Source organism: Thermobia domestica, chromosome 17 (genome assembly GCF_964235325.1).
Source record: "Thermobia domestica chromosome 17, izTheDome1.hap1.1, whole genome shotgun sequence".
NCBI classification, from domain to species: domain Eukaryota; kingdom Metazoa; phylum Arthropoda; class Insecta; order Zygentoma; family Lepismatidae; genus Thermobia; species Thermobia domestica.
This window is the reverse complement of record NC_137470.1, coordinates 120,637,035-120,660,455: the sequence shown is the minus strand read 5'-3', so window position 1 is coordinate 120,660,455 and position 23,421 is coordinate 120,637,035. Positions and strand designations below refer to the sequence as shown.

The window sequence follows — 23,421 nt, the reverse complement described above, 5'->3', positions numbered from 1 at the left end:
ATTAGTGCTAATCAATACCTAAGAGAAAGGTAAATATTTTGGCACCGATATTAATTGATGGCCACTGGCCAAACCAGTGACTAGTTGGACAGTGGCCACCGGTTACTATTTGGCATAAAAATATTTCCCATTCTCTTAGGTATAGTTCAACACCAATATAATCTCCCGAGATATGGCTCCTTAAAGATCTGGAAATCGGCCATATTTTGGGCAATATCACGAGAACGGTAAGTCGTAGAGAGATTATATTGGTGTTAACCAATACTTAAGAGGATGGTAAACATTTTGGTACCGATATTAATTGGTCGCCACTGGCCAAACCAATGACCAATTAGACAGTGGACATTGGTCACTATTTGGTACCAAAATATTTACAATCCCCTTAGGTATTGATCAACATCAATATGATCGCTCTATGACTTACGGTTCCCGAGATATGGTTCCTTAAATCTCTGGAAATCGGCCATTTTTTGGCCAATATCTTGGGAACGGTAAGAGTAAAGCGAAAAATTAAGATACTTTTTCAGATAGTTTTTGATGCTCTATCGAATGCAGGGTTCAAAATTGAAAAAATCGCAAATAACAGACACAGACAGACACACATACATAGAGAATTCAGTAACGATCCTTTTAAGTTCTTTGAAATAAACTACGGTTATTACAACAAATATAAAACAAAATATTGACCAAATATGAAGATAAAATAGGAAAGAAATAATAATTGAAATGGATGAAAAGGATTAAAATGTAAGTTCTTAGCGGAATTTACAACTAAAGTTATGTGAGTAAACTGCTAATACTAATATAAGAAATCTAAAATTCGCTGTCTAAGAGTTCCAAGTTCCACAAAATATTTTGTAATCAGAAATCTATGTAATGAAGAAGCTGTAATTGTGATGCAAAATAGCTTGGCCGGAAAACATTGGTTATCACTTTCGTGAGAATTGGACACATGAAACTATTCACATGGTCTGGGAAAATCTGTATGAAGTAAGTTCCACGAGTTTCAAGGTGCAGAAACTGCTGATAAAATACTTTTGTTGACAAGCCTTGTGCTGATTCAAAGAACTGAAGTCCAGACAGCGATTTCCGGCCAGTTTGTTTATACTCCATTTATAGTTAGAGAAATTGCTGCATTTTAACTTAAACTATTTCGAGAGTGTACTGGAGATAGTACGAATGAGGAACCACCCGGAACCGTGCTTTAATCCAGGGGCAGGGAGACTTTGGTAACTATCTTCATTTCAAATTTGACTGGCTAGGCAACGTGTTAGATGTCATACCTTATCAACAGTAAGTAAGTGTGGTTTTGTGTTTTATTATATGGAAATTAGTTCATTACATTGTAATCTTTGCAAACATTACCGGTATATTTGTTTAGATTTAGATTTTTGAGTTTAGCGCCCCTTTCAACAGATATGCTATGTAAGACATAGACTTACAGCTCAACGTGGGATCCGAACCATATGAGGTCGCTTCCGGGAATCGAACTCGGGACTATGTTTGTGAGTTACGTGTTCGTATTTTAACAAAGTTCAGTGAAGTTGTACCACATTTTGTTTTGCCTGATCTTGCGGATGTTAGCAGCACTGTTCTTCAATAACAGTATATACCATACTTGAAGTTTTCTCGTGGCTATGTGGTTAGCGTACGCATCTTCAGTGGAGGAGACCTGGGTCCGAGTACCGATGAAAGCTGATGTGATTCGGATCCTACACCAAGCTGTAGGTCGACGTATCGTATAGACTCAGTGCTGGAAGGGACGTTACAACTCTAAATCTACAAACCAATAACACTACATTTAATATTAGCTCTCCACATTGATCTAGTGAAATCAATTAAAACCTATTGTTGTCTGACGTTATTGTACAGTGCTCTCCTATACAATGAGAGGGGAACCAGCTGGATTGTGATCTGTCGTTTATAAAAGATAGCGGTGACACTGCCAACACTTGCTCTCTTACTTCATCGCCTCCTCTCCTATACTCATTGTGTTTATGCTTTTCTCAGATTATAAAATCGAGCTCCTACGTCACACATAACTGTATTGAAAATGATTTGTACAGTGGCCACAGCGCCTGTCCTTCATGCACGTGGTCTCGGGTTTGATTCCTGGTGGGAGAATATTTGAATGCATTGCGGTAGTACGGATTCCACCTTAAATTGTAGGTTCATCTATCATACAGACTCGGTGCTCGGTGTTGAAGTTCAAAAAACAATCCACAGTTGGTATCAAAGTACTAAGTGTCTGCTCCAATGGTGAGATACTTTGTGGTTAAGCGGTTAACGTACGTTTCGTTTTCGTTGGAAACCCTAGTTTGATTCCAGTCAGGAGCTAATATGGTTCGGACTGAACGTTAAGCTGTAGATCCACGTTTCATGTAGCCTCGCTGTCGAAAGGGACACTAAACCGAAAAGATCTAGGTACTCAACCTTAAAGTTGCGCCCTCTAGAGGGTTGAAAGTTGAGAAAAGCGGTCGCAAACTACTGACAGAAATGATCTGTGAAATTAGGAATAAAGCATTACCTGTAATGACCATTTGCAACATTTTTCTGCAAACTTCACAGATGCAACATGTTTGATATGGAGCATGGTGGCTCAGTGGTACAGAGTTTACGTTTGGTGTGTCGAGTCTCTGGTTCGATCCCGGTCAAGTAACTTTGTAATGGACAACATTGTACCTGTGAGTTTTCTCTGGAACTCCCGTTTCCTCCCACTTTCTCATTCCACCAATTCTTTCATCATTATTCACTTTCCTTAATCATCGTTTTCCTTAGCCTAAAGAGAATAATCGCGGAACGTTAAGTTGAAATGTTTTATTACATTTTCATTTTTACATGTTTGACATTTTGTTTTTACTATTTCTATTGAAGATTTCTGCTGTATTAAAAACTAAATAATGATTTGAATGAAAGTTATTTTCAAAATTGTCAAGTGTGAGTACAAAATACTATTTCAGTGTACAGAATGAACTTCAAAAACTGATTAAGATTATATTATTATTATTATTATTATTATTATTATTATTATTATTATTATTATTATTATTATTAGCTGAAATACTCGTTCTTCGCACGGGGAGAATAGGTGTAACATAACATTCCATAAGATACTCTATTTCTGGCATAAATTTTGAAATACCTTTCCCCATAGAATACAAACTTTAATCGAAGTGACGTTATTAAAATCCACTTGACGTAGAAACTGTTCCAAAAGTTTTTTTTTTCAAGTGAGTCTGCCGTTTTTCCATCACTGAAAACTATTGATTGGACACTATTCTCCCGAATATTTTATTTTTCATCTTATCTCATCTACAGTACTGATGGAGGCTGAACACGGACTTAAGCGGCCTCGGGACTGTCTGTATTCATCTTAGTGATTCCGAAAACTATGCATAATATTTGTCGTTTTTTAAAATTATTTTTACGTCACCCCCTTCCGACCTCAACCAGGAGATGCTGGTGGTATCTTACCCACACTGAGGTCTGAACTTGGACTTAGTGGCGTAGAGAATGTCACTATTCATAAAGAAATGAAAATGAAATGAAATCTTCAGTTTAACGTCCCACGATTATGCCTTTTAGAATAAAGGAGACGGATGATTAAGGCAAGCAGTGGCGTAGCAGCTGCCCCCGCAACCCCCGCAGTGCGGGGGGGCCCGCAAGTCTTGTGATGAATAAAGATTTAAAGAAGTAGAACATCAACCTTACTTCTGTTGGCTTTACAACTAGGGCCCCTTCTCTATACTTTGCGGGGGGGGGAGGCGCAAAAGTGTGCTACGCCACTGAAGGCAAGTAAATGATGATGGAATAATCGACGAAATGAGAAAGTGGAAGGAAACGGGAATGCCCCGAGAAAACCACGGAAGCATTCATAAAGAACTGAGTACGGTAGAATAAATATACTCACAAAAGAAGAATCTGAGCAAAATTAATAACTACATGCAATGTCTTCGACGTTGCCACTGTAAATTTTCAAGGCAGCTGACATACTCGTTGTTGCTTCAAGTTGGGCTTAAATGTCATCGGCAAGGTACCCGAGGACTAAGCAATTTCGGGAAAACAATAATCGACGATAGACCCGAACGATTCTACAGTAATTTCGGTTATCTTCGACGTTTTATTTTTCATCCTTTCTTACCTTTATACCAATAGGAACCGAATTTGAACTTTAACGGTATCAAAAGTATGACTATTCGTCTCAGCGACTCGAAAAACTATGGATTTGAGACTAATACAGAGCGTATCGTTTGTTTTCGATTATTTTTTTTAATACATCACTCACTCCCTTTCCACCCACTAGAGGTACTAATGTGGCTTGAAAGCGAACTTACATGGCATCGAAACTGCCACGATGCATTTCAGCGATTCCAAAAAAACTATAGATTCAATATTAGTATCGATCGATCAGTTTTGATTATTTTTGCACGTGCCTCCTTCCCGCTGTAACGACTGAAGTACGGCTTCTCGATTCCTGTAATGCAAAATGACGTGATATGGAAAACTTACAACTAACTGTACATTACCTAGTTTGTCCTGATCTAGTCACTAGTGTATCTGCTCTAATTCTCTGATTTTGGCGCATTAACATTCTATGCTACTCGCCTGCCTCTCCTCTCTCCAGCTTCCACACATTTCAATCAGTTACAAAACAAATCTTGTGGACTAATACTTATTTTAAATAGGAAATCGCGATTAGAATAAATCCGAAGGCATTAGACGGTTTGTATATTACCTATTTATATTAAGACATATTTATATTCATTATGTATTAACTCTGCTCATAGTAAACTTCAGTGTGCATGTAACAAGTATGTTTTCTGGGTACACATTTAATTTTCTTAGTGCAGGTTGCGATAACGTCATTAGTCCGTACATTTTCTTTCTTTAGATATAAAACTAAACATTAATAAGGTAAAAGAAGCTTACTTTATGGAATTAGGAAAATATTCTGCAAAGAAAGAAGCGTTTGCTGCATACTGCATAATCACGTGCATTGCAAGCTGTACGGGCTATATAAAATACATATTTTAAATTAACTTCAAGTATTCTGGTCAATATAACTCGTTCCGTATTACCGTTTGCATGCAGTATTATTTTAGTGCACTCAACAGTAGTCACAAATGTGCTTATGAGAGAAAAAGAAAGTACCGTTGCACTTAATATAACATTTGTATTTCATGCCCTGTTCAAGCTTTCCTAAGTGTAACTTAATGACTGGTGCATATGTAACGTTTTGCAACATTAATAAGAAATCTTTACGTGTATTATTATTTGTATATAGTATTATGTTATATTTGCTTATGGAAACTAATATAAAGTGGATTATTTCTCTGAGATATATATATTGCAGCTGAAATCAAAACATGTTTACATACATACTGTAATTTTCTTAAAACAGTAATCACAAATTATCGTCTTCAAAAATTCTTCAAGAAAATAGAAGGAAAGAAACAAGTTTTAATTTGCGAGTGCAACATGTAAGAATTGATAAAATCATTTTACGATTCATAAAATTATTTACGACGAAACAACTCTCACGTGTATTTTGTATTGGATTAATATGTCAGGCTGTTCAACCTCCGACAATTCAACCAAGATTCTCTTCTATAATATAGGGGCCGCGGTTGTTCAGTGGTCTGTTGATTTGTTGTGTTATACAAGGTACTAGTTAACATTCATGTGAAATAAAAATTTAAAGAAAAGTACTAGAGCGCTCACCTTTGATGCATGGAGTCCCGGGTTCAATCCCAGCTCCCGCCACGTGAACTTTATAGTGGACAAACACTGTGTGCATGGGTTTCCTCGGGGTTCTCCCGTTACATTCCACCATTTCATTTATTTCTCATCTTCACTGTCCCTTTTAGCTTAACCGGCATAGACGTCGGATGTGGGATTTCATTTTCTTCTATAATATGAGTGAGCATTATTCCGTTAGCACGTTTGGCACAATTTGTTTCTGTTGGGATTTAAAAAAAAATTCTGCATATGAAACCCAAATACATTGCAAAAGTGCCCCCTCCCCATTTAAGCTTTCTGCCATTTGAGGGAGTTTATTTAACCTTAAAAAGTACAACGTCCTTCCGGCAGGACGTAGCGTCCTAAAAGTCCTACCATATTTATCTTTAAATTAGAGTACTTCGTATACATCCAAAAATGAAATATTTGAGTTTTACGTCCCACGGTTATGCCAGTTAGGTTAAAGCAGACGGTGATGATGAGAAATGAAGGAAATTGTGGAATGAAGAAAGTAGAAGGAAACTGGAGAACCTCGAGAAAACACACGAACACGGTGTCCAGCACAAAGTCCACACGGCGTAAGCTAGGATCGAACCACGGACTCCAAGCACCAAAAGTGAACGCTCTACAACTAAGCCACCGCTCTACCACTGAGTATCCGTTTGTTTGTAGAACAGAATGAACTATGTGTTGTAGATTTTCTGGCAGAAAACGTGATAGCTTAACTATGCTAAACAGATGCATGGCGCCCATTTCGCACGAAGGATTTCGTCTTATTTTAAACCAGACAGGAGTGTATACTTTAACAATGTACTGGCAAAGTAGACAGAAACTTCAACTTGGTTTATCAGTACTGATGTAGCGGCAAAGAATCCTACAGGCCAATGTAAGCCATTGTGAATGTGATAATGGTCCTGGTTTTCTGTTTGCTAGATCGGTAGTACACATTCTTGTAGCAACAGCCTTACAAATTTCAAAGAGATAATTCTGGTCGCAGCTTAAACCATCTGGTTTTTCCATTTCAGAGACCCAAGAGATCCCCCTTGTTCGAAATAAAAAAAAAAACGCTTCGTTTTGGTCTGGGGCCTGGACCAAGGTACTCGTGACCCAAATTTTGGTAACTCTCGGTCCGTTCGTCTGGTCCCCAGGCCGCACGCAAGCAGACAGACAAACACACACATAGAAAAACAAATTCTTTTATTTTATATATATTAGAAAATAGATACGTCAGCTATATGTTACATACTTCCATTTCGATGTGGAGCCCTTACCGCCTATATACGTTTCTTTCTTTCTTTCGTACGAAAAGTACGTTTATTCGAAACACATATACTGAAAGTACGTTTATTTGAAACACATATACTGAAAGTACGTTTATTCGAAACACATATACTGAAAGTACGTATAAAACATATGTTTTCAGTTATACATTTGCTGCAGGATATTAGATAGAGTTGTACGTTAAGTCCAAAAACTATAAGATTTACGAGTGTAACCTACGTTTTTACGTACGCCACATACATTCTTTACAGATACATAAGAATCGGAGGCAAGATCGTACATGACAATAAAACTAAATCAATTAGTGATTTATGATTTGTTTACCTTGGGGCCACATATGCGGGACAAAAGGTGCAACTTTTAGAACCTTGCATTTTCGTTGAAATTGGTAATGGTCAAGATACTTTACTCATCTATTGAGTGAATCCGGAAAGGGATCTCTGTTTACACTGGGGTCAACTCCATGCGAAAAAAAACAAACAAGTACCAGTGTCACGTGTATGCTACTTGAAGGATTTTGATTTGTGTGGCGTGATATTTTTTCCATTAAAACTGAAACTGGAAATGGTAGTAGTTTTTTTTTTTACCATTTTTCGTTTTAGTAGAGAGTTCAGAGTGAAAATGGAATATATTCTTGGGACGCTTAATTGATTGAAGAAACCCACTTCCTGCTGCCTATTGACATTTATACTTGGTCTGGGTTAAACGGAAGTGGTTGATTTCGGCCATTTTCGATTTGAACAGAGGGTTAAGGGAGAATATGGTAGGTATTCTTGGAGAAGGTTAAATCGATTTGGAAGAAATTGTTTCTCGATATCTGTTATTATTTTTGCGCTGTGTAGATCAATATTGAAATTGAAAGTTGTAGTAGATTTCTGTCACTTCTGGTTTTAGTAAAGAGTTAAAATTGAAAATAAAATATACGAAGTATGTTCAAAAAGAAACCGAACTTTAAAATAGCGCGCCGAAACGGTTTACTCAGCAAACTGCCAGTTGCTTTGTTTCGCTATAACCGTTAGTCGCCAAGTTACAGCCGCTAAAGTGATACGTAGCGTCGCATTAACGATAAAGTGACAATAAAAGAGCTCGAAGAACAGCATGTGTGTGTGAAATTTTGCTACAAACTTGGCAAAACGTTTGCAGAGATATTTCACTTGCTTTTCAATTCATTCATTTAATTCACCAAGCCAATATACCATTCAAGTTTTGTTTCCCCACCATTCAAACCTCTTACTGCGCTCAACAACCCTTAACCGGATTCATTACGGACAATGCCTTTCCCGTTTCCAATCAAAACAACACAAGCAATATCACCTTGCTCTTTGACCGACTCATTTGTGCTTTTTGTAGAACAGGAGACCCTGAACAAATTGGTGTGCTGTTTCAAAAATTCGGTTTCTTTTTGAACACACCTCGTATTTTCGGGGCGCTTAATTGAATGCAGGGAATGGCTTCTCGCATTCTATTACAGTTTTTGCTCTATAGTAGTCTACGTTAAAACAGGAAATGGTTGGTTTCTACTACTTCCGGTGAAGGATCATCTTTATCAACGAATTCGATTAGTACACTGAGAAAAATCCATTTTCCCGACAGTGGTATGTTCTACAAATATACGGAATCCATAAGTTTATTACGGAAACCTGTACGAAGCTAGGGATGCGTTCGAGTCGAGTCGAGACAGAATTTTCCAGACAAAATTCGACTCGAGACACAGCTCTTCCAATAGAAAAATATATATTTTTCGAGTCGAGACATCACTTTTACAGCACATTTTCGAGTCGAGACAGTCTCAAATCTTGTCTCGTGCGCATCCCTATACGAAGCGCACGTTATCCGTATGCTACGTAGGCACTGCCCTTAGGTGTTACATCATGCAGGATGTCTAATATCTAACAGTCTTCCTCATATTAGATACATATATGTATGTTACTCTTGTCAGCTATATGTTATATACGTCCATTTGTATGTGAGATCCTGACCGCCTACATTGTTTCATACGGAAAGTACGTACAGATGGAACACTTATACCGAAAGTATTATAAAAGAAGCGTTTTCAGTTATACGTTTGCTATACGTTAAGTCCAAAACTACAGGATATACAAATGTAACTTACTATTTTAAGTACGCCACATACATTTCTTTTCTCAGTGTAACTTTTGACTCTCTACTGTTCAAAATTGATGGTGGTCCATTAAATAATTCTTGAGATTTTTTTTTTTGTATGCTGGACGGACAGAGTAAATAAATAATAGCTTTTGGTAAACGAAACTTCATAAGAGGTCGTATCACGGCGAAATTAAAATACCGCAAATTTTACAGTAATTATATAATATCTTCAAACAGATAAAAGATAATCTAAAAGTGAAACAAGAACTCCCTAGACAATATTATTTTACATGATATACCGTTATCATGGGTCACTTATCTGCTTTCGATTTCCAACCATTTAGAAAATCGGCATTTATTTTCGCGTTTCTAAATGGTTGCAAACAGAAAGCTACTAGGGACTCGTGATAACGGTACCTCATTCAAAATAATATTGTCTAGGGCGATCTTGTTCCACATTTTGATTATTTCTTTTATCTATTTGAAGATATCGCATAATTACTGTAAAATTGGCGGCATTTTAATTTCACTGTGATGAGGCATCTTAAGAAAAAAATTTATTCTCACATATCACTATATACTGTATATTTGTATAGCTACAAATTGACTCTTTATGGGTTAAAAACACAGTACTCTGTCAATATAGTTACATCAAAGATAGAGGAAAATCTTTCTTTTTTTCCTTCATTAGAGGGAGCACGGTGGCTCAGCGGCAGGGCGCTTATCTCTGGTGCGTGGGGTCCCTGGTTTGATCCCCGGCCAGATAAGTTTGTGGTGAACAACATCGTGTCAGTGGGTTTTCTAGCGGTACTCCATTATTCACTTGCCTTAATCATTCGTCTTCCTTAGCCTAAAAGGCATAATCGTGGGACGTTAAACTGAAAGATTTCATTTTTCATCCTTCACTAGATTGTTAAGGAAAAATCAGCCACAAGTACAGATGTATGGTACGATATCAATGAAACTCATCTAATCTGTGTCAAGTTTGGCATGGTGGTTGACTTTAAAGAATTTCGTTCGTATATGCACTATTATAGTGTGTAGTTCTTCTGTTCTCTAGTTATAGGACATCAAATTCGAGTTAGTCAAATTTACAAAACATATACTTTGTAAAACAATAACAGGGAACAACGCAAACAGCACAAACAGAATAGTTAGAATAATTATTGCCTCAAATCCTTCGTTATCCTTTGCTTTCGTGACAAAAGTAATATTCTGTCAAAATTTCACCTTTGCATGCATAGTAGTATGGCCATATATTACTACCAGGATATTGTCCGTTCCTCGCATGGGGAGAATAGTTTCAGTTTGGACATGAAAGGCAATACGGGCTGAATTTGGATTTAAACGGCATCGTAAATGTCACTGTTCGTCTCAGCGACCCCGAAAATTATGGATTTGATACTAATATAGGTTATTTTCGATTATTCTTTATGTCTCCTCCTCTACTCTCTAGGCTGGATTTGGATTTAAACAACGTAAGCAAATCCATGTTTCAGCGTTTTTGACAATTCAGCTTTTAAACAGGGAAAGAACAGAGGCAATTGTGTGAAGTTTTATATAACCGCAGTAGAATTATACTTTCAAATGAAGTCTTGAAAACCAGAAGAGGTTCAACACACATCTAGTTATGCAGGGCGTATACTGAATATTTTAGACTCTACTGGGAATCAAACCCAGTATTACCCATACGCGCACTAACCATGGAAACATTATATGATTCAATTCCGTTAATTGCTTTCAAAGTTACTGAGAAATAAAATTTTCTCGGATAGAACCCACTTTTGTACACGAGTGTACATGCAGATTAATCTTGCGCGGTATTTTTAATTAACATAAGAGTGAGTTTTATGGACTCTGAAGGAAGTGGATGGCTAATTGATTTCTAGCTGTCGAAATTACTATCCCAAAATAAGTACACAGAACGCACGATCCTTTTACCTAAAGAAAAAAGAAGAGAAGCCACGGTAATTTTTTATAGTGCATCCTACTTCCGTTGGTGAATGTATTCTTTCTCTTATTTTACATAGGAAAAAAAAACTACTTCTTGGACTCATTTCAAAATTTGAAGTGACATACACCTGAAGAACGAGACACGTGTGTTGCGTGTTTGGCTTCACGCCGGCGAAAAAAAAAACAAAAAAAAAAAAACGTTGCGTTGAAAATTCATTCATGAGCTGAGGGATACCCCAATGCAAAGGAAACAAAAAAGTTTTCAAAATTCAATCCTAGTGTCAAGCTCGTTAATAACGCATTGACGTCAAGAACTATGGGTTTTACTTTATGCGTTCAGCAAAGAAAGTCAAGAATCCGTTATATGGCACGAAAATTCATTGATGTATGGAAGTGAATAGGGAAGACGGGGGTAATAGGCATTGCATAAGGAAAAAGGAAATCTTAAACTGACATACTTTAGAAACAAGCAGCAATGTCACGTGTACACCAGTGACGATGTTTGGTTTCTATGGCGCGATATTTTCTCAAATAATATTGAAACCGGATCTTGTGGTAGATTTCTACCACATCTTGTTTTTACTAAAGAGCTCAGAGCGGAGGAGGAATACAGTATATTTCTGGGACGCTTAATTGATTGCAGGAAATGGCTTCTGTCTACTAATTATCTCTCTGGCTGTATGCAGATCAATACTGAAACTTGAAGTTTTAGCATATTTCTATCAATTTTGATTTTACTACAGGATTAAGGGTTATTATTATTCATTGCAAGCATCAATTACCTGCTTTGCTGGGTTAATTCAAGAAAAAATAGTAATAAGTTCCGTTTATCAGTCACTTTTTACTATTACTAAAGCGCTCTTTGATATCGATCATTTTCGATGATTTTTATATATCCCCCTCCCCGCCCCAAGTTGCCGGGGACGGCATCGGAAGTGTCATTGTTCATCTTAGCGACCCCGACAACTATGAATTCGACACTGATATTGCTCATATCGATCATTTTTATATATATAGTAAATGTGGGGCAAACGGACACGTCCTAACATTTCGCTGTATTATCGGAATAAGAAAGTAGCAACATTGAAGTGATTGTAGTTGTCGATTGGGGTTGTATGTTGATAGTTTAATTGTGTTCACAAATCCACTTGAACTCAGAACAGTTGCAGATAGAAAGACATCAAGTGTCCATCTATATATCAGGTACGACACGTGAATCCCTATTTATAATAGGGAAAAAGTGGGGCAAACGGACATGCTAATGAAATATGGCTGTAGATTCTTATACGTGTTATATTTGGAAGGTAGATACATATGGCATTGGAAACTACAGACCTTTACATAATAGGAAAAGTTGTACACGAAAAGCCTTAGTTACATTTAGTTCACGGAAAAGTCACAAGAAAAAATAGTGCCAAAGTGTCCATATGCCCCCGACAATGGGGCATAAGGACACTACAAAGGGGGCAAACGGACACTGTGCACAACTGTCATTAGAATCATCATCACAACGCACACAAAGTACTGCTCATCTCTATTGGAAACACATGAAATATGAAACCAAAAATGACATCTCAAACACTGAACCCAATTTTTCCCCTTTCTGTATACTTTTCTACATTCAAACAAACATTACTCAGATCGAATTGTCGTTTTGCGGTGAATTGGATGCTCCACTCTTTTTAGATATCGTCGGCAGGAAATTCTTCTTAGCTTTTGGACTGGAGGATTTATTTGCAGGTTTACGTCGAAGCACATCCATGCCACCAGGAAAGTATTCTTGATCCAGCATTGTTCTTGTTGCGGCTCTGTTCTAATGACGTTGCAGTAGCCAAAGGACTTAGGTGCGAAAAGTTATGGTTTCTGGCTAAGCGGAACTGCAACTTGCTTCTCCTCTTGGTAGATGTACATCACCCCCATCTCGCTCTGTAGCTACAAGATGTTCTCCATCCAATGAAGATCTATTTGCATCAAACTGCAGGTGCTCCTGGTTGGTGTGTGTTTGAGCAAAAGTTTTGAATCTTCTCTCTATACTAAACGCAATGTTAACTTGAGAGCCGAATCACAAGCGCATTAGTACATGTTTGGCGCGCGAACCTCTTCGCAGGGAAATCTTTGTATGTGTGTGTGTGTTGTGTGTGTTTTGGTTGGGTTCTCATTCGCCAGGGTTTCAACTGGCGCTGCTCTGGTTCTCAGCTGATATGCGCGGAGCGGTGATCTGCCGCTATGAAAAATGTTTCTTGGTTTATTTGTTTTTAATAATTCATGAAGACACAACAATAGTAAAAAATGTATTGGAAATTCGCACGTGATGTATTTCCAATCCTCACAATTAAAACTCGAGAGCATGAAAACTATTTTGGTTATTCATTTCAATTGATTAAGGTAAGAAAGGATAAGAAATGAAGTCACTCTCATATATCTACCTGGAAAAGGTCAATCATAAACAGAACACACACAAGCAGCCACCCTCCCACATAATAAATTGAAGATACGATTTTTTTTCTCAAAGCACAGCAACTCTACGTTAGCAATGAGTAAACCAGCTGCGAACCGGAAACAATCATATTAACAATTTCTTCAACAGTTTTGTCTGCATACTTTTCTCTTAGTCGAGAGTACACATTGTTGACAATTTACTTTGCTTGACTTTAAGGATGTTTCTCTTCCTCGTGTTTGCGATAATACTGAGAAGATAATTCGGATTCATTCATGATTTTAATTTCGCGCTTGACACTCTCCATGGTTTCAGTTTCCACTACACCCACGTACTCAAACCAACGCACGCGTGAAGACGATATTTGGCAGAGCAGTGTTACTCTCTGCACAAAAATTCCAGAAGTTACATGTGAGTCCCGTTCTTTTTTTGTTTCATTTATCAGCAGACATAGAAGTTTCTTACGGGGTAGCAACCCTATTTAATTTATATATCATATAAAAATATTAAGCCATTTCCTATCCATTGTGGACGACTTCTAACATTGATCAATTAACTTATTTTACTGGTCTTCTGTTTTTGATATAAGATTTTTCAAGTTTATAATCTTGCAACACTTGCAAGAGACTCGCATCTTAGCTACCGGCTTTTCACTCTTTTCTTTCCTTCTCTCTTTCCAATTCTGAGTCGTGACGTCATTTTCATAACCCGTTACTAATAAATCTAGTACCTTTTATTTTAAATATTGTTTCTGTATTAACATTTTTATATACTTGAACTCAATTAGCTCTTTGAATTGATCTCCTAAGTAATGTTTTACGTGTGTAACGTGAAGAACTATGTAACATGCGCGAAGTCGCCCGAATTGAAGTTGCGTATCTCGGCTATCAGGATAAGGTCACGGCGAGTATAGTCAAGCTTTTTCTCCTAGCATATGATAATCCTTCAGCCACTCGTACACTCAGACGTCTATGACGTGGCAGAAAACCCCTAATTCAGTGAGCACCAGCCATTTGCGTGTTGTTGCTGAACGGATGCTTGTAGTTATTTGTCATTGCAAAACAATACACCAAAGAGCGTATCTCCCTCGTAGTCAAACCAAATCCAAATCCTTCAAGATCTAATAGGTAGGCTTCTAGTTCGTTTCCTACATCAATCGAAAATGTGGTGTGGTGTCCAAACTTAGGAAACGTCTCTATCAGAAAGAACACGCCGCCGCAATGTATTGCGAGGAATGTTAAATGTCCTTGCAGCTGTTGACAGTGGCATTGTACTTTCCTTAACAGCGTTAAGTGCAGATGACATAGACTCCGCGTTCCACTAGCATCTATTTGTTGTCCTTTTCCGGTGCAGAACCATGACCAAAAGGAAAATGAAAGGCTGTGTCACTTACCAATGGGTTTCTTTTACATTTTTTAGACTTAATTGTTTATCAGTCTCTCAAAATAACTGTAAATATCATTGTCTGTTTGCCCCCACGACACGCTGTCCGTCTGCCCCAACATACAGGTTTCCAATGAAACATCAATTTTTATCGAAAGATGGCACATGCTATCCTGACTAGGTTGCAGCGTGGCGTGATCCATGGTGCACACTATACCTGATTCTTACGGTTTTACGCTCGCTTGTAATACCTTTGAGCCTTATGGTAGAACTTGCAGTTATACCTATTTTTTTTCTGAATGGTACCACATTTGCTAGAAATGGGGGCATTACTCCTCCATACCCTCTTTAGGGATAGTCATGTCTAAATACCGTAGAAATGAGCTGTAAAGTAAAAAAAAAAAAAACATAGAAGTAAAACACCATACAACACCTAACCTAATACTAAATACCTTATCCTAATACCTAATACCTTACAATCTTGTAAATGAACTCCATACCCTGTTCTTCATTTTTGCAAAAACATTAATAGCTCTTTCTTTGGATTCAGGTATCCTACAAAGCCTCCACACTAAGTTCTTTATTGTGAGTGTCTGTGGTTCAAAAAGAGTGTCCGTAATTGAGGAAGTGTCCGTAATTTGTCATGCTGATCGTTAAGTAAGTTTTCACTCTTTTTAGGGCACTCATTGAATGTTTTCAAAGAACTGAAGTTGATGGAATGCTCAATACCATATTTAACAGCTTTGTTGTTTCCTGATATATGCTTTGAAGTTCATTACTGAGAATATATTTCAAATGTTCGGGAGGAGAAGTGTGTTCGTTACTATCGGAACATAACTTGATAAGTTCATTTTAAAGCTGATCTGAGCAAAAAAAAAAAAAAAAAAAAAAAGTATTAGGAAAGGTGGATATTAACTCATTCAGTTTGTCGTATGGAAGAATCTGTTGATACATACTAAATTTTCTATAATTTATTAGTTCAACAATGACCAGATTTTTGTATTTTTCAAATCTTTCATCTGCACAATTATTGAGCGAAGAATCTAATACAAATAAAATATAGTTTGTTTGTGTGTTTGTCTGTCTTTGTGCCTGTGTGCGGCCTGAGGATCAGACGAGTGGACCGAGTTACCAAAATTTGGTCACGGGTACCTTGGTCTTGGCCCCACACCAAGACGAAGCGTTTTTCCTTCAAAATTCTAACCAGGGGGAGGGGCGTTTACCGGGACATGTAAAAGTACTTGTCACTCTCGCGAAAAACATAAAAGTGATAGAATTGCCAATACATCTCAACTTTTCGTTAGAAAGGTCTTTTTTTTTTTTAATTCTGATGTTGGGGATACATAGGGACAATATATATATATAGGTTTACTGATGTTCCTCAAGGGTCCGTTATAACAATTTAACATTTTATAGAGGGAGCTCGAAAGATTGTTTAAGATAACTAATAGGAAGAAATAGCGGTCTGTTTCTGTCACTTACAAATAAATTCAGCTTAAAATAAACAAGATAGGCAGCCTTGCAAACGTAGACAGAACAACATCTATCATTTCGCAAGTACTACTACACAGCGCGAGTCTTTGGACTTTAACTTCTCGCTGTTTCTGCTACGTTTCTATAGGTAGACGCAAGTTAAATGGGTGCAGCAGAGGAATAATGTTCAAGGTTTCGCGAGACACTTTGCTTTCTGTCTTTCATATGGAAGCATAAAAAAAGAAAAAAAAACCAGAATAATTGATAGGAAATTTTAAGTTCAGAATCTTTAAATTACAAACTTTTAAGTTAGTAATTTAGGCTTAATGGCTTAATACATATAAAATTCTAAAGGGTAGACGCTGTCTACCCTATCTCCCCTCAAGCCTCGCCACTGCATTAAAGCGATTTGGAAATAACCTACTTCCAGATATAAATAGACTTTGCTTAAGAACAAAGACTATTCAAAATAAATAACATTTATGAAACCGGTACCACAGCATTTCATATTAACAATTACTACTAACTTGTTAAATAATGGACATAAAAGGACTCAGTCTAAGTGAAATAATAGGAACACGTTTGCTTTACTGGAATACATGAATTAACTCAGTTAATAAATACTCCTTCGCAACAGAAAAGTTATTTATTCATTACACTCAGATTTTAACGTAAGCATCTATGTTATGTTTGTCATTTATAAAAAGTCCAATCATAGTCTAAAATAAAATTCCCAATATACGCTGTAATTTGTGAAGCTATACCCTGTTCTTTACCTTTCAATTACATTCATATATCGAAATTCTTTTTCAGTTTATGGTTAAAAAAACTACAAAAACTTTGCAATTTTCCAATTGCAGAACGTCAAATTGCAAAGTTCTTCGAAAATAATGGTGGAACTCAAAAGCTTTTCACTTTGCAAATTTTGCAAAGTGAAAAGTGAAAAGTTGCAAAGTTCAATGGTGGAATAGGCCTCTGGATTCCTAACGTTTGATTGTCTACATTCTGGCTAAAATTGATGGTGGTCCATGGAACAGTTCTTGAGATTTTCATCTCCTGGGCTGACGAACATGCAGTCAGACAGGGTAAACGTCCCTATAAAGGAGTTTCACACATGTCAGTTGAAAAGTTATTAAAAATATAATGAGGCTAAATGTATCTGTAAAGGAGTCCGGTTGGAAAGTCCTTAAAAATGTAATGAGGGTAAATGTTCCTCTGAGAGAGTTTTGGTAGGAAAGTCCTTAAAAATGTAATAATGGTAGATGCCCCTATAAAGGAAATTCAGTTGAAAAGTCCTTCAAAATGTAATGAAGGTAAATGTCCCTATAATGTAGTTTCGGTTGGAAAGTCCATAAGATATGTAATGAGGGTAAATACCCCTATAAAGAAAATTCGGTTGTAAAAATCCTTAATTATGTAATGACGGTAAATGTCCATATAAAGTAGTTTCGGTTGGAAAGTCCATAAAAATGTAATGAGGGTAAATGCCCCTATACAGGAAATTCGGTTGGAAAGTCTATAAAAATGTAATGAGGGTAAATGCCCCTATAGAGGAAATTCGGTTGGAAAGTCTATAAAAATGTAATGAGGGTAAATGCCCCTATAGAGGAAATTCGGTTGGAAAGTCTATAAAAATGTAATGAGGGTAAATGCCTGTATAAAGGAAAAATGAAATGAAATCTGTAAGTTTAACGTCCCACGGTTATGCTGGTTAGGCTAAAGGAGACGGTGATAATGAGAGATGAGTGAAAATGGTGGAATGAAGAAAGTGGGAGGAAAAGGGAGAACCCCGAGAAAACCCACGAGCACGGTGTTTGTCCACTACAAAGTGTATAAAGGAAATTCGGTTGGAAAGTCCTTAAAACTGTAATGTCAAGAATTGAGTAGTATAGGCACAGGGATTAAATGATGGTCCGGCTTCCTAAAGGAACCCCTGATCCCCAAATGGAGTTACGGTGTTGTATGTTTATTAAAGTTGTTTAGTACTTACAACAAAGGAAGAATGTTTATAATAGAACATGGAAGAAAAATATTTTTTAAAATGACGTCAAACGTTTAAAATAATAAAACAACTGAAAATAATAATGTACTTTGTACTTTCATTTCTGTAATTGGATACACATTGTTGTTAATTTATTGCTATATTATTGCGTAATAATATTCAGTAACTTAGTAACAGTGAGTTCGATCTTACTTTTTATTAGAATTCTTTTTTTTTAACTAACTATACCCGTATAAACGGAGTGACGCAGTAAAATAAAGGCACTCCCGTAAACAATGTTCGTTTTCTCATGGATAAGTTATTTGTACATTTCCTAAAACCTGTTATTCTAACTTCGGGCACCGTTAAGTCACTGTCTCAACAAGGCAGCATACTGGAAATATAACAATTTTGATTTGAATTGAATTTAGCATCTCTTGTGGCAACGAGGCTATATGAGACGTCGATCTACAGCTTAAGGTGAGATCCGAATCACATGAGTTTCTGCCGGGAATCGAACCCGGGTCTTCCACACACAGACAAAAACATGTGTAGAGTACGTGAAAACGTTGGTTGCATGCGTAAATCATGTAGTATTGGACTTAACGCACGACTATATATAGGACAGCAAAAGCATAATTGAAAACACATGTTTTGAAATACTTTCCCTATAAGTGTTTCACGGTTTATACGTACTTTCTGTATGAAAGAAAGAGCTATATGTGGGTGGTAAGAACCTCACATGCAGATGGACGTATATAACGTGTAGATCACGTATGTAACATACATATACGTGTGTAATATAGGGAAGGCTGTTAGATGTCAGACATCCTGCAGCGACATAATGTAACTCTAAGTGGCAAAAAGCAGTACGTATGAAACATATAGATAACGTATGCTGCGTACGTATTTCTGTAGTAAACATAAGAATTCCGTATATTTGTACAATATACTGCTGTCTGGATAACGGGCTTTTGTCAGTGTATATGATAATAATATGTGTGTAAATGTATGTACGTTAGGTATGTATGGTGAGTTATTAATGGTTTCATAACTGAAAGAAAACTTTTGGTTTGTTTTTATCTAGAAACCAGAAGAGTATCTAGAAATAGAAGACGTGGCGAAACTCAGGTCTGGGTAAACAAGGGGGTTGTAATTGGGAGACGAAAATTACTCTTCAGCATTTAGACCCTACTAGGTAAGTTCTCCATGTTTTATTGTTTTCTTTCTTTCTTTTTCTTTGTTTATATCTTGTTCAATCCATATAAAATGGTTTAATTCTGTCTACTGAGATATACTGGGTACGTCGCTTGAATATTAGTAGCAATTCATAAGTACATATTTTTATTAATATTCCTATAATGTTCAGCGTGGTACTTCAGCAATTCTTATAAAGGTAGTTGGTGAAAACTTCAAATTATATGCCAGTAGCCAAACCCTCTATAAGCATTGTTGCATGAGTACCACAAAATTCTAAAAAATGGATTTTTGGATAGCCTACATATTAGTTCCTAAGTCAAGTCTTGACCCTACCACGATAGGCCCCATAGTTTTGGAGCTATGGACCTTTAAAATTCATTTTTTCAAGTTTTCGGCAGCCTATAACTCCGAAATGACGGATTTCTGCACCCATGTTGGTCTCTACTTTTTGTCTTATCTTGGCGTCAGGAATCACCTCCCAAACGTTGTTGGTGTTGTTTTCAAACACCCTATATATTCAACATCTCAAGTACTGGTTCGATCTTATTCATCCTGGAACCGGATCTGATATATCTGTGAGTTATTGTTAGAAATTTGACTGTTTATTGTGTTTTCACAATGTAAACCAAAGCCCACTTATTCAGAATATTTTGGAGAAAATATAGAATGATGAGAATATTAGGTGACTCTGAACAAGATATAAGGTTCGCCAGCCATAAAAAGCACGTGAGCTGCTTTTTAAAATCGCAATTTCGATGCGATGATATTGTTCCCAGAACTGTATGATAATACCTAAGTTCAAATATTATATTTTCAGCAGAAATCATCCTTAATATGCACAGCTAACAGTACGAGGTGATGGCCTGCTTCTGGTGCCAAACATGAATGCCAAACAATTATGTAGTTTCCAAGAAGTTTAGTCCATACACAAAGGAGTAGGTAGATGCTTGATGCATCTTTGAATAAGGTCGACATGAAATGATGTGTTTATTGATTTCACATAGTTCATTCTTCCTACTCAATATTCCAAGTAACAAAGTATGGTTAACTGTACATAAACGCGAATGTGACTTTGTGTGTGAACATTTCTGAAAATTATACTTGGCATGATTATCAACCTTAAGCCTTCCAGAAATCTTATGATTTTACATTGACAATTGTCGCCATGATGGCACTAGTAGCAGAGACAACTTGCAAACGGGTTGCTATAAAGCTTGAATTGCAAGTGGGCCAAGCTTGCATCCAGCTTGTTTGGCAAACATGCAAGCATGCCACAAGCTGAATTCCACTAACGAAGTTACATGGGGACAACCTTGCATTCATTGTTCCATTCAAGCTTGACACAAGTGTTTTACAAGTCAAGTCAATAGCCAATGAACGGCCAGTGATACTATGACAACCTACTAAGGGTCTAAAGCATCGCTTGCAAGTGCAACAAAAGGAAGACTGTATGAAATCATACCTTTCAAGTGCAAGCGTAGAAAGCCAAAAGCCAAAAGCCAAGCACGCGCCAACTAACTGAAACCTTTCTTGCTACTAGGAGGTGACTGCGTGGGAAGGGGTGACATGAAAAAATAATCGAAAACGACCGATTAATTAGTGTTTAATCTATAGTTTTTGGGGTCACTGATCGTGAGATGAATAATGGTACTCCTGATGTCTTTTAAGTTCAAATCCATTCTTCATCAGCATGAGGATAAGAGATGGGGAAAGGATGGTATATAAAATAATCGACAACGACCAATGTTAATGTTCAATCCATACTTTTTGGGGTCACTGCACCCCGATATCGTTTAAGTGCAAGTACAGCACTATCGGCATGGGGGTAAGGAGTAGGGATGGGAAGAATGTGACATTACTGGTTTTTGTCATTACACATTTATTGAAATGAATATCCTTGATAGAGGGGTTCAAACATTTTCCGCAAGTCAATTATTCATTATCAAGAAGAAGTATTTCAGCTGGTAATTAAATCAAGTCACTGATGAAAAGATTTATTTATTTATTTGAATCTTATTAGTAGTGTCGCATGGATTTTGAGATCTATCAAGTTTTGGAGTGCCCAATAATTTTGGGGTGTAGAAGATGTCCCATATAAATAACATGAGGAAGAGATTACAATTACCTATAAAACCCCACTAAAGTTGGAAATTTTTATTTTTAGTGATTTATAAAGGCAACCAAGAATGTTCTGTCGCTTTTTCACACACCACCTTAAAAAAAAGAAAAAAAGAAAAAGAAAAGAAAAGAAAAGAAAAGAAAAGAAAGAAAGTTTTATATTATGGACGGCGTGATTTATCTGGCATCTTGTATGAAGTTAAATGTTCATGTTGTACTGGCACAAAGGAAACGTTTGTAAACAAAATATACACATATGCCGAAACCAATTAGTAATATGATAATTAAAGTTGAAATAACAATAATAGTGCACGGAAATGCACAAAATAGGTTGAATTCAGGTATATTATATAATAGTGAACTTTCTTAGTGTGAAAGTAGTGAGTGCATGGATGTTATGGTGCATTGTAAATTTTGAAAATTGTAGGTAAAAATCGTGTTTGAATTTTGTAGTAGTTGTTTGAATATCACTGAAAAGTTCGTAGAGATCTTTGTTGGAAGATTTAAAGTGCCAGTGATTATTAGCTGAAAGTTCTCATATCGGAAGAAATAGGCTAATGAATGGTTTATAGCAGCGTTTCCCAACCTTTTTCAACTTGCGGCACACTACGGGTGTCACTTGGATTCTCGCGGCATACTTATAGATATTATTATTTGTAAATATGAAACACAGTGGTATTTTTTCTGTGATTATTGATCTTCTCACAGAGAAGAAAGCTCGAACACTTGTTTTAACCCGTGGTAAATCATTATGCTTATTTTTCATTCTAATTTAAAAATAGAAAACAATTGCAATGAAATATTGCACTCAATTTTTTAAAAATACGCTTCCTTTTTAAAAACTGTATCCAAGCTTTTACTAAGAAGAAAGATCACTAAATAACGAATGAACAAACAAATCTCTTTCACTTTTAAAACACAAATGTAGGTAATTTGTCGGAAGGATTGAATGATATTTTAAATTTTCAAGTTGCGAAATAGTCTGCAACAATAAAGAAGCAATAATGGTCATAACAACGACAACAAATACTTTTTTTCAACATTAGAAATGTACAGAACAGTAACACGGTATGAAACTTAAAATTATAGATTCATAGTAAAGGTTCATAGTAATGTGAAATACAAATATACATTTTCCCCTACGTTTTACAATTTGATTGCTATAAAATTAATAACTTTGTTTCGATTCCTCGCGGCACACCAGCGGCCCATTCACGGCACACCAGTGTGCCGCGGCACACCGGTTGGGAAACGCTGGTTTATAGCGTCCGCCGTCAACATGTGGTTTCTTTCAAGTGTTATTTTCACAGGTTTGAGAGTTGTGAGTTGGACCCCATAAGTATATAGAAATAAAATTCTTCAGTCCGTGATAGAGTGGGTTTTAAATGACAACCAATAATTAAATACCGAAAAACTAATATAGGCAATCTGTTGCTTGGGATCGTGGCTGCACTTGCAATTCACAGATAGAAAACATGTTGTGAGAATGGCAGAGTAACAAATCTAATTCATAAATTCCTTCGCTTGTCCAAATAGCATAATCGAGTAACTACAGGCGTATATGAGTCATATTAGTAAGGAATCCATTGTCAAAAAGTTTATAAAGAATATGATAATCATTGGTATGCACTACTGGAGTTTGAATTATAATATTCTAATTAGATGAATCGAGATCGAATGAAATTTAAAAAAAAAAAAAAAAAAAACTTTCGAACATTGGTAAAGTAGTCCGAGGTCTCGTTCCATAAGT

At 36.6% G+C, this 23,421-nt stretch overlaps 1 long non-coding RNA gene across 4 annotated transcripts in view; it reads left to right on the top strand.

Annotated features, from left to right (window-relative positions):
* Positions 1-23,421, top strand: part of LOC145674311 (uncharacterized) — a 161,658-nt gene that overhangs the window by 60,935 nt on the left and 77,302 nt on the right. Inside the window, exons 1-2 of one of the 4 annotated variants that reach the window (XR_014128889.1) lie at positions 1,098-1,293; positions 19,441-19,551. This is a non-coding gene — a long non-coding RNA (uncharacterized LOC145674311). Of the gene's footprint in view, positions 1-1,097; positions 1,298-19,440; positions 19,552-23,421 lie in introns of those variants that run through there. The other 3 variants (XR_014128891.1, XR_014128890.1, XR_014128892.1) reach the window with 3 other exon arrangements.